This window comes from Globicephala melas, chromosome 9 (assembly GCF_963455315.2).
Source record: "Globicephala melas chromosome 9, mGloMel1.2, whole genome shotgun sequence".
NCBI lineage: Eukaryota > Metazoa > Chordata > Mammalia > Artiodactyla > Delphinidae > Globicephala > Globicephala melas.
Window position 1 is genome coordinate 54,577,500 of NC_083322.1, and position 14,742 is coordinate 54,592,241.

Genomic DNA, 14,742 nt, shown 5'->3' on the forward strand with positions numbered 1-14,742 from the left:
GGGCTAGGTAACAAACCAGAGGGAAGCAAGAGGACTGGGTTCATGAGCCACATTCAGGTAAAGGATTGCATTTGGTTTGCTGCCTAGTTCATCATGTGGTCCCTGTCAAGGGACCTTGAGGAGTGTGAACCAAGCTTATTCCACCCAGTAGGATGGACTTTCTCAGTTGATTTATTTTCTAGGTAGAACATACCTATAAGGAAATAACCTTCATTACTAGGCACCACTGAGAGAGCCTGTCTCCATAATCAATTCTTTTCCCAATGTGATTCTCCAAGGCGAAGGGTGGAAGATGGGGGGTGGAGCAGGTGAAGAAGGCAATATTTTCCTCTCACTCTTTCTTTCCCATAGAACCTAGGAGAGAGACCTGAATATACTGGCTGTCCATTTAACGATGACCCATATGGTTTGTTGCTCTTTACCCAACCGAGCTAACCTGGGTCATCACTCTCAAGAGGGAATGAGTGAGAAGGAAACAGTGCTGAGCTTGTGGATGGAAACCCTAGGTTCAAATCCAGATTCTGACTTCGCCAACCATGTGACCTCTCAGCACTTCATGTCCTCACTCATAAACTGCAGGGTTTCTACCCCGCTCAGAGAGTAAGAATCAAGTGAGATGAGGGGTATGAAAATACTTCATATTTGGGAAAAGAGGTGTGAAAACAAGGCTTTTATTACCACCCACTAGTCCAAGAGTTCCCAATCTGGCTGATCATCAGCAGTGTCTGGAGGCTTATTAAAAGTAAAGAATTCTGGGCCCCTACCCAGTCTTACTGAATTAGAATTTCTGTGGGTAAGTCCTGGAAATCTGTACTTTTAGAGCTTCCTGAGCAATTCTGATGCTCGTTCAAGCTTGAGAATGCCAGTGCCAGGGTTTGAACTTCTTAAAGATGAGAACCGTGTATCTTAGTATTTTAAAACCTCCACACCTAACACATGGTATTTATGTAAGAAAATGGTGACCAAATATTCACTGTACAAATATTTCCTGAGGGCATACTGTGTACCAGGCATCGTGCTAGCCACCAGCAAGACACACAGCACAGTCCTGGCCTATACTGAACTTAGGCCCTACATGTTGGTGGTGTGGGTGTTAGATGCAGGTACAACAGTTTCACTGTAATACACCAGCTACTATCAGAGAGCTCGAGCCATTGAAGGGTTTTCAGCAGTCCTTTGATATGGTCCAATGTTGTTGAACTTGTCAGTCTTGCCTTCATTTTCAATTCTATTTTCACTGCTTTGTTATGGGCAATATTTCCTGCAGAAAATAGTGAGAAGCTTTAAAGAAAACATTTTGTAGATTTTCCCATCAGTTGAATTTCATGTTTCTTCCTGGTCAGTTTCCTTGGACTCATGCAGAATATTTTTTTTACAAAAACATGTTGGGGGCAAATGCTAGTGGAAATATTAAGTCTAAACACCACAGGTGCAGAACAGGAGCTACCAAAGGACATGCCATGAAAGGGGAGAATGAGAAAAGAGATCTTCTGGGAAGTCTCACTCTAAGATGAAATGAATTTTCAAAACATAAAGAGGTTGCAAAAAGGAAAGTTAAAATTCCAATATCTGTCTTGGGATGTGAAGAACAGCAAGGTGTTCTTGATTCAACCCAAGCATGGCCAGTCGACCCCAATGTCTGGCTGACCCTAGCATAGCTGGCTGACCTGAGTTTTGCCCATCCCTTGCACCACACTTGAACCCTGTGTTAGCCCTGAAGTCATGTGGAAGATCATTTAAAAATATTTTCTTCTCTTTGTCTCCTGGCTTGGACTGAGAATGCTCTGAGGAGAGCAGTATGGAACCACAGGGGAGATGGAGCTCATTCTTTCTGTATTTCCATTGCTTTTATGATGATTTCCCTGCAAGTGTTGGCCGGTGAAGGAATGATGAGCACTGAGAGACTCCTTGATTTGTGCACGGTGATGTGAGCAAACAGTTTCCCATCAGGACATTATGGTTGGAGAGCAAGCACTGGATTCAAACTTAGAAGCCATGGTTCTGGTGTCCTGCTCTAAGTAAGCCATTCAAAACATGCTGCTGAAGGAAGGAAGGTGTGACTAAATGAAGGAATACCAGCTAGGTCTGATCAAGACATTTCACCAAACATGAGACTAAACTACAGCAACCACAGAAATCAAGGATCAGGAGGTTACCACATTGGGGGTGTAAATGTATCCCAGATGCTGGGCAAGAAGTGGAAACTTAAGATGTAGCCCCTGCTAGTGTTCACAATCTGAGAACCACTGAGCAATAAATTTGGAATTCCACAGGCACCTCATAGAAGGAGAGGTCTGGTATTGGATCCACATCAGGGAGAGGTCAGGACTCTGGCTGGGCCTTGAAGGGTGAAGATGGTTTTGATAGACAGAAGAGAGGGAAGGAATGCATCTTAAGTAACAGTCTGAGAAAAAGTACAGAAGTCGTTTAAATCATGATGATAACGTTTATGAGACAGCGAGCTCACCAGGATGACTAAAGAAGGCACTGGGAGGTAGTCAGGGAGCTGGTGGCCTTGCAGTGGGCAAAGGAACAAGGACCTGGAATAGTGGGAGCTCCAAAAGGAACAAGGTGCCACTAGAGGCTCCTGAGTTGAAGAGCAATGTCCTTGGGCGGCTTATCTGGCAAAGTGGGCACCTCCCACCCACCTCCCGTATGACTCTTGCTTCTTCGCTCAGCTGCTGAGGTTGGATGGAAATCCAGTGAACACTTCTGTTGCTCTCCCAGGTGAACAGATCCACAGATGTGGGGGGCAAGCCTCCTCACACACTCCCTTGTCCGAAAACATGATGGAGACTAGATCACACACTTTCAAAGCAAACCAAGAGCCTCTTCCCTCTAGTATGATTTACCAGATGACAGAGGATCACAATCCCTGTAATTACTTAGATACTTTAATTGACTTTCAGTGGCAGTAATAAGTAACTGGAGTTCAGGCTTGTAGAATTTCCTTCCTAATTGTGGCTGTTAAACTCATCATTATGGGGATAAATAACACACCACTTTATTTAAACCATTTCCCCCATACATGTAAATTCCAGCGGAAGTGCCCCAGCACTTGCAAGCCCCTAGGAGAGCTGTTTGGCGGCAAGGACCCTGGTGGTACACTGTCGAGAGAGCTGCTCAGGCTGGTTGGCTGCTTCGTTTGAATGAGCAAGCCATGAGTTTCCAACACTGACACACTTCCTAGTGCTTGGGCTTTAAAAGGCTGTAGAAAGGATAATTGACCACCGCTTGTCAACACGAGAGATTTACTGTCATTAGTGCAAACTCAGATGAATTATTTTAATATCATGGAATATGAAAAATGGCCAGCTAGTTTCCTTTCTCAGTAAGTTAAGTACTTAAACAGCTTTTCACACTTCACTTCTGCATTTAGATGTAAAGGAGGAAGGAAATTATAAAGGGCCCATAAGTGGGAGCAGAAGGAAGGGGTGGGACTAACTTGGCAGAGGTAAGGAAAGGTAGATTGCAAATTCTCAGATAAGATCCAAGTGAAGAGATCTCTTCAGGGTTGCTTGTTTTCAGGGTGGCATAGAAGCTAAATAGACATTCTTTTTTTTTTTTTAGTTCCCAACATTGATTTCTATTTTCCAGTTTAGTTTTAATTTAGAAAATTCTATTACAACTTGGTGTTCTTTGTATTTTGACCCAGTTGTAGAGAAAAAGAACTAGAAATATAGCAAGGTAGATTTTAAAACCTTTATTACACCATAGACACAAGTTTGGGAAGCCTGAATTTTTTCACTCAGGGCCATGCAGATATGGTCCCTTACATGTTCTATTTTGTTTTGTTTTGTTTCTGAACCATCCATTTTTCTGACGATTGTGTAAAAAACAGCCAGTGCCCAAAAGAGTCAAAGAATGCCTCAAACTGGAGCAATTTATTTTCGTTTTGCTTCCCTACGGCTGTTTCTGCAAATATATTTGCTTCCTAATTCTCAGAACCCAAGACAAGCCGCCCCTGGCAATTATCTCATTTTGATTTTGGGGAGGAGGGCTTTATTCCTGTTTGATCATTGAATTTAGACTTTCTTTGCCGTCTGTCCCCTGTCTCCACTAAGATAAAAACATGTGGGCCTGGTTCCTGTTGTTATTGTAACTGAAATGGAACTAATCTCACTCATTTCTATATGGCTTAGCACTGCAGGTGAGTATCTGTGAATGATGTTGCCAATTACTATTGCTTGATTGGCTGGTTGTAAATGCTATTTGTTCTTACCCCTTTTTTCTTTCTCAAACACACTGTACCATACCTGAGAGGTGAAAGTAACAGAATCCTTCTGAGAGAAAGTCTGTAAAATCCAACAGCCTATTTAGTTACTGCATATTTGATTGCTTCCCTTTCATCACTGAGTGACATGGCAATAACATAGAGGGAGATGAACATTTCACTAAATAACCTTATTAGGAACTATATCGTTTAAAACACATAAACAACAGCCACAACAAACTTAAAGGCACTACAAGCCTTGGTCTCTCCTTGAACTGGCCATCATGTTCCAGGTCTGAAAGTAAGTGGGCTGGACTTCTCAGGATCAGTGAGTGATGGAAATTCCAGAGCCTTGGGGCTGCAGGTTCTTTCCCCGACTTCTGGTTTCTAACATTTAGAGTGAGTTGTTGCTTCACCTACATCCCATCAGTCTGGTGATGGCACATCTCCAAATTGCTTTGAGAGAATCATGGTTTGAGTTTCCTAATTCCATTTTTAAAGTTCAACTGTGGATGGGGCAGCAGAGTCTCCAATCCCCTGGCTATTTGTGCAGAACTTGTGTGTTTGTGTGTCACAGAGAAAGACATCATATTTATATTTAAAGAAGAAAAGTCATGTAAAGAGGATAGAGTTAGGATGGAGAGAGATCTGAGCAAGTATATTCAAAGTTGTTGAAACCCAGTTATGAAATGCTTGCTCCCCAACCCTTACCAGACGGTTAGTAACGGAACTACCTTTATCACTGAAAAATGTGTGTGAAATGATGGCAACCTTCATATGAGAAAAAAGAAAATGGCAAGAAATAGTGGTGTACCTGACTAGGGTACATTAGCATGGTGATGTGTTGTAGTCAGGTCTCCTTTCACGTTCTCCAACACAGATCTGATCCAGACCTGACCAGGATGACAACATTTCCTCTTGAATGGATCGTCATGTGTTCTTTTAAACAAAATCTACGTGCTCTGTCTCTGCTTGAGGTACAGCTTTAACTGGCCCATCATATGCCCTGGTGGAGTGTCTGAGCTCAAGGCAGGTTGGAAATAAGGCAGCACATCAGATTGGAGATGCTTGCAGAAGTGTTGCGAGAAACGGACTGGATGATGGTCAAGTCCGTGGTCAAGAGTGTGCAAAACGGACTTACTCCATCTTCAGGACCAGGATGCAAGGGGGAAAGGGAAACTTTTTTTGTTTGTTTTCACACCTATCTATCTCTATCTATCTATCTATCAATCTATCTATCATCTATCTAGCTTTCAGTTTTATTGAGATATAATTGACATACTGCACTGTATAAGTTTAACATACAACATAATGATTTGACCTACATACATCATGAAATGTTTATCACAATAAGTTAGTGAACATCTATCATCTCATAAAGATACGAAATTAAAGAAATAGAAAAAAATATTCTTTTTCCTTGTGACGAGAACTCTTAGGATTTACTTTCTTAACAATTTTCATATATAACATATGGCAGTGTTAGTTATATTTATCATATTGTACATTACATCCCTAGTACTTATTTACCTTATAATTTTTAAATTTAAATATGGCAGGCTGTCACTCAGAACGGTTTAACATCTCTCTCCAGGGATGGCTTGGCCCATATGACAGGTTATAAGACATGTTTGAAACTTGAGAGAGATAAGGAGAGGAAGGGAGGAAGAGAGGGAGGGAGGCAGAGAGAAAGAGAGAGGAAAAAGAAAGAAGAAAATAAAGGCTGGATTTTTTTTCTGCACCTGTTTCACTTTTTGCGATGCATGCTAAATAACCTACATTGAACATTTCGCCTGGCTGTGTCCTAATGAGCAAGTGCGCTTCTGGATTTGGTAGGCATGTCATCCATAGGCATGCTTTTCTGGATGTCATCTGCCTCGCAGAACACACCCCTCTTCACAGTCACTTCCACTCCCCTGACAGCTCAGCTTATCTTTCTGGCAATAGAGAGACCGTCAATTGCCAGCAGCCTGTCCATGAGTATTGGGGAAGGTAGGGGGAGGTGGCAAATATTAAATCACTAAGGAGACAAGGCTGTGTGTGCGAAAGCTCCAAGTCTTTTCTACAGTCATGGTTTCCCCTAGTCTTCACCACATATCTGGGCTTGGGTGAGCACAGAGGGGATTTTCAATAACTGTACTTAGCTTCTAAGATTCTGTGGTATACATTTTAATAATGGACTTTAACCATGTCAGTTTGGCATTAATATTGGTATGTCCCCTAATGTTATGTATTTCCTCTCCCCTCCCCAAATTTAAATAGTTTTACTTTTATTCTCTTGCAAAGCAGAGAATGTACAATGCAAAGTACAATTTGCATGTACAATTTGCATATACAATGCAAAGAGGTATAGAGAAGTAAAAATAACCTTTACCTTACCACCAATAATAACTCCTTTAATACTCTGAAAAATATCTTTCTAGATATTTTTTCTATGCGTGTGTACACACAAATACACACAAGCACAAACAAACATACATATGTTCTTTCAAAAACCTCCTTTTTTCATTTAGAAACATATCATATTCAAATTCCCATGCCCATAACTATGTTCTGCAGCATTCTCTCAAAGGGTTTCTTAGTATTAATCATACGGTTTCTTTTTTCATTATTAAAAAGTACTTGTGGATACATCTTTGTATACTTTTATAACATCTTTAAGATATATTTCTAGAATTGCCGATTTGAAGATTATGAATGTTTGAAATTTGGATATATGTTCTCATATTGTCTTCTAGAAAGTCATATTAGTGATAAATCCCATGGATGCATCCACAGTGGATTTCTTTTTTTTTTTTTTTTGCGGTACGCGGGCCTCTCACTCTTGTGGCCTTTCCCGTCGCGGAGCACAGCTTCCAGACGCGCAGGCTCAGCGGCCATGGCTCACGGGCCCAGCTGCTCCGTGGCATGTGGGATCTTCCCGGACTGGGGCACGAACCCGTGTCCCCTGCATCGGCAGGCGGACTCTCAACCACTGCACCAACCAGGGAAGCCCACAGAGGATTTCTTTAAAGGATGTTTATATATTTATTTCCTGCCTTTTCGTGATACAGAAAAAATATCTAATGACAATGTAAGACTCTTTTAGAAGGAAAAGTCAGGCTATAGTCAGATGATTATTTTGTCAAATCAGTTGTCCTTTTTACGGTTCCTGGGTTTTAGTTATTACTTGCTGCTAAAAGTAAAATTGTAAAGTTTTACAATTTCTTTAAGTTCCTTTGTGATTTTCAGTAATAATTTTGCAATTTCAAGCTAATGATGTTGTGTGGGCATGATGAATTTGGGGTAGTGTGTGGGCAGGCATATGTGTTGGATTTGCTTTGGAGTTTCAATTACCGAACAGCTAGATGATTCCTATGGCCAGTGTATTTATCGTGAATGCAAGACGAAGGCACAGCACGGCTCATCCCCATTCAGTGTGAAAATGGTACCCAACCCCTTGACCAGCAGCCTGCAGCACATCTATTCAGGTCTGTGTGTATATGAAGGCGTATCCCAGGAAGACACATGCAGATACAAAGGTTCTTAGATCACTGTTAAAGAAACTTCCACAGTCAGATGAAAAAACAGAAGATAGGTGAACTGAGAGTGTCGTGTGTGGATGGCGGGAGGAGTGGGAAAGGAGTTATGGTGACTGAAAAGTATGAGAAACCTTGGAGTAAGATGGGGGAAACTAGGGAAAGTAGCTGCTTTTCACAGAGAAAGCTACCATAGGCTTTTTGGGCATCAGCAAAATAATCAGATTAAGGACAAAAAAATGTAGTTCCAGTGAAAAACTGAAACTCAGACATAAAATAAACAGTTGTATAAATCCAGCCAGTTTGGTTTTTACTGATTTAAATATGTGTATGTGTGTATGGCTGTGAGTTTGTATAGAGTTCATTGCTCAGTAGCAGGAAGACATACATCATATCTCCTGATATATCGTATCATGAAGCTCAGTTCTTTAAACATGAAGTCAGAGCCAACCCCTCTGGGTGCAAGCATAAGGCATGAGAACTAGCCCAGCACCGCTGCCGTTAGCATCTGGTATCTAGACCCTTCATTAATATTTATGGAGCCATAGACTAAGCATAGAGCCCTGCATAACTCAGGGAACCAACACTGTACTCTGAAAATAGTTTGATCTTGGCTTTTAATGTAAAGGTAAAAATTTTTAATGTTTACAAACCCCAAAAAATGTGCCTCAAGATAAGCTACATGACTTTAAAAAAATACATTTTTCCTGAATTGAGAACCCGTGTCCTGTTCTAAAACAGAACCCACAGACAATTTTGTCTCCTCTCCCTATCTAAACGATCTTTTTTGAACTGCATCTTCGAGGGATAATTTTCCTTGTCTCTCATTCTGCCTTGTTTTCTTATGAAGAAGGGAGGGTGGGGTTTAAACAAAAATCCTACAATGAGCTAAGCAGCTACTATGCACCAGGCACTGTGCTAATTACTTTCTCTATGTCAAATCATTCACTGCCACAGCCTTATAAGGTAGGTTGCATCATTCAGCTCCATTGACTAAGTTGACTGAGGTTGTACTAATATCAATACTTGGTGGAGAAGGATTCAATCTCAGGTTAGCATGACACCAAAGCTACATGCTTTTTCCTTGAGCTGCATGTGGAAGTAGAATTTGTGGGATTCCTCATAACTCCTTGACATCATAGAAATCACCATTCGAGAGAAAATATGGCCCAGAGTCTTTGTAACAATACACATGTAATTCATACACTGTTGTAAAATGTACTTCTTACTCACCTTCTAGTGTCCATTCTGTGCTCTGTATCATACCGTGTGCAAGAAAAGTAAGATGCCTTGGTTTTCACTGTAGGAGAGCTTCTAAAATTGCATCAATCAGCTACCCCCAGTACAACACTAGATGAGGCAAGACACATTCATAGCCGAACCAGCTGAGATGACTCAAAAGAGAGGAGTCTGTGTAAATATCAGCTGCGCTCATGACATGTTTTGTCATGAACAATGACTTAACACTTACACATTTACTCCAACATTTACTGAGCACCTGTTGTGAGCTCAGCAGCATGACGAGAAAATAAACAACTCATGGTGCAGAGAAATAGAATGATAATCCAAAGTAGCCGATCTTACCAAAAGTAGGAGCCAAGTACTCGAGGTGCTTATAGAGGAGATGGCTTTGGTCTAGATCTTACTGGCTGGGAGCATTTCACATGATGGAGAGGAGTCCACAGCAAGTAGCTAACAACTTGTCAGAAGAGCAGGAATTCCAGCACAATGTGAATATAAGGATGTTGAGAGAGTCAGGGCTGGAAAATAAAGAACAAGGGGTAAGGTTCTGGAGGAGCTTGGAGGCTGTGCTTGGGATTTTGGATTTTCCTAAAAGTTGCTGAAACCCTATGAAAATGTTTCAGTCAAGAAGAGACGTGGTTTGTTTTTTCCAGAGCACATCTGACTTCCATGTGAAGGACTCGCTGGATGTGGAAGATACTGAGGTGGCCTCTTCCCAGGTGTAAGGGAGTATCATCTCATTGAACTTGCAAATTCAGATTGCTCTACTCCCCATTCACCCAGAAAAGACCACAAGGTCTAGACTGTCCCTAGTTACCCGTGACTTTTGTTAGCAGCTGTCTGGATTATTCTTTCCCAAAGCTAACTTACGCTCTGTGGTTCTTTTCTGAGGTAAGACTCTCAATCTAAACATTAAATGGAACAGTCCCATCTGCAGATCTTCTAAACTGGTTGGAACAGAAAGGGATTAAGAAGTGGTGGGGAAAGGGAAAAACAGCCCCGCTTGAGAGGGTCATCTGCCTCCAATGATTTAAACCCTTTCAGGATCAAGGAAGGAAAATATTAAGGACCAGACATGCTTTCAAAAACACAGAACCTATAAAATCATGGAATTCTGGAGCTGAAAGAAGCCTCAGAGAGCTGATCTCTGGTTTTCAGTAGGATTCTAGAAAGAGTATAGAACTTGAAATAGAGAGCCTGGTGTACTTAGGACAGTTTATGTGACTTTAGGGAAGTGACTAACAACCTCTCAGAGCCCCAATTTTATCTATTAATTAAAGATGATAACACCTACCTCTCAACGTGTTATGAGAATTAAATATTCTATGTGAAAAGATAAAATCATGTACAACACAGCTGCTATTTCAGATGAAGAAACTGAGCCACAGAGAAGCTGAGTGGACATATAGAAAGGTGGTTGTTTCAGCGAATGAATAGATTTCTTCACAACCCTGACCTATGAAACCCAGCGTGGCTGTTCTAAGTCTGTAAGCATTACCAAGCTGACACGATGCTTTTAATGAAAATGGCAAAATCTTCTCTCAGGTCCTGTGTTCTTACATTCCCTAAATTTTTAACATTTCTTGCTTTCAGGTAGCTGATACCATTGAACCCTGCCTGTCAGTCTCAGTTTTAGCAGTGAAGGCTTAGGGTGGATTTTACCTAGCATTTCACAAGCTATCTCGGGGGTGCCTTAGCATCTCTGTGTCTCTTGAAAGCCCTTTGTGGTTGTGTCTGGAATGAGTCCCAGTGTTTACTTCATACAGGTGTGTTAGCACTCCAGCCTCCCTGATTTACCATTTCCTTTTCACTCTGTCACCAGTTAAAGATGGCTGCCTACTTGTTGACTCATTATGAGCAATTGGGCAACAAGATAGGATGATTCTCTTTACTGTTTTGTCCCTAACACATCAACCTGGTCTACTCTTCTTACTCCTCTGCAGACCTACCCTTTCTCTTCCTCAAGCCATGACCTATTTGACATGAGACATGTTCTTCAGTAAGTCCAATGGCTTGATTGCATCAAAGTGGGAGACACCCAAGACTCCAGTGAAAAGGATTATTTGCAGGAATGGGAAAGTGATCATTTACTCAGAATGACTTTTTAATAAAGACTCAGTGAAAGCAATTACTTTTTTCTTGATGATTTTATTTTCTGCCTGGACAAGATTCATGTTTTGACTGTGTTTGCAAAGCTTCTACTGCTGGCCTTGGCTGATGGACTTAGTCACTGATGGCTGCACCTTCCACACTGCAGTCCTGGTTTTGATTATCCAAGAGTGGGGATAATTATCCCCCAAATCTCCAATTGTCCAATACAGGCTCCCTTCTACCCTACTCTGCTACCTTTCCTGTCATGATGACAATAACAAACACAGTAATAATAATAGCTAATACTTACATTAGTGTTTGCTATATGCAAGGAGTTTTCCTAAGCATCATACCAATATGAATTTGTTTAATGCCTACACACAACCAACTGTATAATCTCAAGGAATCTGGGAACAGGAACTGCTGGTCAAGAGTTGTGATAGGGGCCACTGTCAGACTTTTAGGTAGGGATTTTTAGTACCAAACAATGGTTCTCAACATGGGGAGAGTTTGACAATACCTGGTAATATTTTTGATTATCTCAAGCAGGGGGTGATACTGGGGTTGATGTTATGATTAATAAACTAATACGTGTAAAATGCTTAACTCAGTGTCTGGCATATAGTAAATGCTCCCTAGGTTAGCTGCTATTTTTATTATAATATACAGAGCCTTCTGGCCTTAGGGAGACAAACTGGGCTGCTCTTTGTCTTGAGAGAACACCTTCAGTTCATGCCATCCAAGGGAGTAGTTTTCTCCATCTTAATCCTAAAAAGATGTCCTGTCTTAGCCTATTAGGAAGTTCAGGAAAAATTATCTTTGATTTGTTTCAATGATATATCTCTTTCTCATCTTTTTTTTTCTGCCTCTTGTTTTACAAAAGAAAGCCAAGTTTCTCTGTTCTGCACTTGTATTTTGTGGCTTCGCTGGCTCCATGCCTGCCTTCTGAGACCTAGGCTGTCCACCTGCTCCCCCTGCATTCTCATGCCATGTGTTATGCTTAGTGAGAAGGGAGCCTCACTAAGATGGATGTGAGACAGTCAACATCCCTCTCCAGGATGGGTGTTCTCACACATTCTCATCAGGCAAAATTATGGGCTAATATTGCTGGAATTACCTAGGCACTGAGGCTGAGAGAGGTTCACTATCTTACCTGAGTTATCCAACTAGTGAGTGAGTGAGCGAGCGAGTGAGTGAGTTAGGAATACATATAGCCTCTGACATCCCACTTCCATGTTTTTTGCATTCCCCACTAGGGGAGTGCCAGTGAACGATGCCTACATTTCAGGTCTACAGAGTCTCATGATATTATTAACTTCTTGTGTGTGTGTGGTGGAAGACCTAATTTGAATATAAGTTGAGACATGATTACAATTCAGACTGGCTGGGCATTTCTAAGCTGGTGGAGCAGGCCTGCCAAAGATTCTACCAGAAGAGGGAAAGCTTCTTCTGAAAGGAAAAGGAAGCTAGAAAAGTGTGGCTTGGTACTAAAACTTCAGGGTTATAGGGAAGGGAGTAGTCCTGAGAGCAGAATGGTGTCTGTCACTTAGTGTCCACGAAGACGAGTCCTCTCTGAGCCCAAGGAGTTTATATGTGAATTGTGTGGTAAGCCGGGAGCAGTGAGGAAATTTGGAATATTTGTTTCAGGAAAATTTTGCAAAACTTTGTGCCCAAGGAGCACAGCTATGTGTCTACCTAACAATGTGAAACAAAATGAAACACTAAATGGTTTGGCATGTGGAGGGTTCTGGTGCCTCAGCTGAGGGGGAAACATCTGTTCTGGGAGGTTATGGCAGTACCGTCAGATATGTGGCAAAAGACGGCAGAGAAGTGGGAGCATTCACTGGAGTGGATGTGAGACCCTCACTAGAGACTTACGAGACATTCCTTGGAAATATTTCCACAGGCAAGAGCCTGCGAGTTCTAATTTATAATGTGACTGCATTGGTGTATATAGGCCTGAGGAAATGAATGGTCTTTGAAATTTCACAAAGGTTTTGGTACCTCAAAACGCTAACAAATATGGTGGTTTGTTATACTTTTCTTTAAATCCTTCAAATTGGCATTTGCCTGTGGCATGCATTGTAGACTATTACTTTCACAAGCCTGCAACCCATTGCTAGAAATAATATACTTATGGAACAGCCTGAAACCCTGGAAGAATGGTTCCAACATGTCATTTATGAATTACCTCAGTATCAGACGAGGCATTCACAGCAATCAAAACACATTAATTTCAAACAACGTTCTGTGTTTTAGACCACTATACTGTACTATATATATATATATATATATATATATATATATATACTATATCCATATTGAAGTAGTTTTAATATAAATGAGGTCCACAGAAATGTCAGGCAAAATACAACTGCCAAGATTATAAGATAATTGGTAAATGTTTGAATGGAAGCCCAAGGCTGGGTTTTAAAAGGAGGGGAAGGAACGTCAAACTGTGTAAGCAAAGATACACTTTGGAATTCCATCCACTTGGAATTCATTTATTCAGTATGTTGACTGCCTACGGCTGCCTGGCAGAGACTAGGCAGTGGAGGTGAGCTGGTGTTGTGAAGCTACTAGGAAAAGATTGGTGAAGAGAGTTAGTGCCTTAGTTATCTATTAATGCTTAACAAACCATCTCAAACTTAGGAGCTTAAAACAATAATTTTATTATCTCTCTCTCTCTCTTTTTTTTTTTTTGGTCACGAGGCATTTGGGATCTTAGTTCCCTGACCAGGGATCGAACCCATGCCCCCTGCATTGGAGGCATGGAGTCTTAACCACTGGTACGCCAGGGAAGTCCCATTTGTTATCTCTTATAATAGCCCCAGTGGGTTAACTGGATTCTTCTCTCAGAGTCTTTCACGTGGTAAGAGAAGGTGGTATGAGCTGGATCATTCAAGATGACTCTACTCATCTCAAGCATTGGCAGGGTTGGCTGGAAGGCTGAGACATCTTTCCTTCTATCTCAGTATGGTCTCCCTATGCAGCTAACTTGGGTTTCTTTAAATGAGCTTCTTAAATCTAAATCTCAAGAGTGGACAAGCAAAAGCTGCCAGTTCTTTAGAAGGTTTAGACCCAGACTAGCATTGTGTCACTGATGTCATATTCTATGGAAGTGGATCACAGGGCCAGCCTAGATTCAAAAGTCAGGGACTACACAAAACTATGAATTCTGGGAGGTGTGGCTCATTGGGGGCTATCTTTGGAGACTGGCTACCATAAATACCCAAGGTAACATCAGGGACAAAAATAAGGAAAGTGAGCTCTGATGAAAAAAGCTAATTTACAGATTAAAGCATGTTAACTAGCATATAAGCATCAGTTACCCCCAAAGCACAGAAAGTTATACTCATGCTTGAACAGGGATCTTCTTAAATCCTAAAAGACATATTACATGACAAAGAACTGAATGAGAGTGATCTTGGGTTTCTAATTATGCTATTATACAGAAAGAGAAACAGGATCTTAATCACTTAGAAGTTAAGTGGTAGAAGTCAGAGAGAGGGACACTTTAACGCAAAGAAAAGCTTGCAGGGCAAGGCTGCGGAATTCTTACTGAATGCCCTTTGTTTTCTTGGGGTAGTTAGGAAAGTGAGTGTTTACTCAGGGATGAGAAGAGCAGAGTTAAGTTTGGCATATGCTGTGGAAAATGGGAAATGGTTCCAAATCAAG

The 14,742-nt window shown here is 41.2% G+C and overlaps 1 protein-coding gene across 5 annotated transcripts in view; it reads right to left on the reverse strand.

The window, feature by feature from the left end:
• Positions 1-14,742, reverse strand: part of MTERF1 (mitochondrial transcription termination factor 1) — a 606,108-nt gene that overhangs the window by 167,303 nt on the left and 424,063 nt on the right. For all 5 annotated transcript variants that reach the window (XR_009565070.1, XR_009565067.1, XR_009565069.1 and 2 more), the window contains one exon: positions 9,316-9,491. The gene's annotated coding sequence lies outside the window, so the exon portion shown is untranslated. The remainder of the gene's footprint in view (positions 1-9,315; positions 9,492-14,742) is intronic.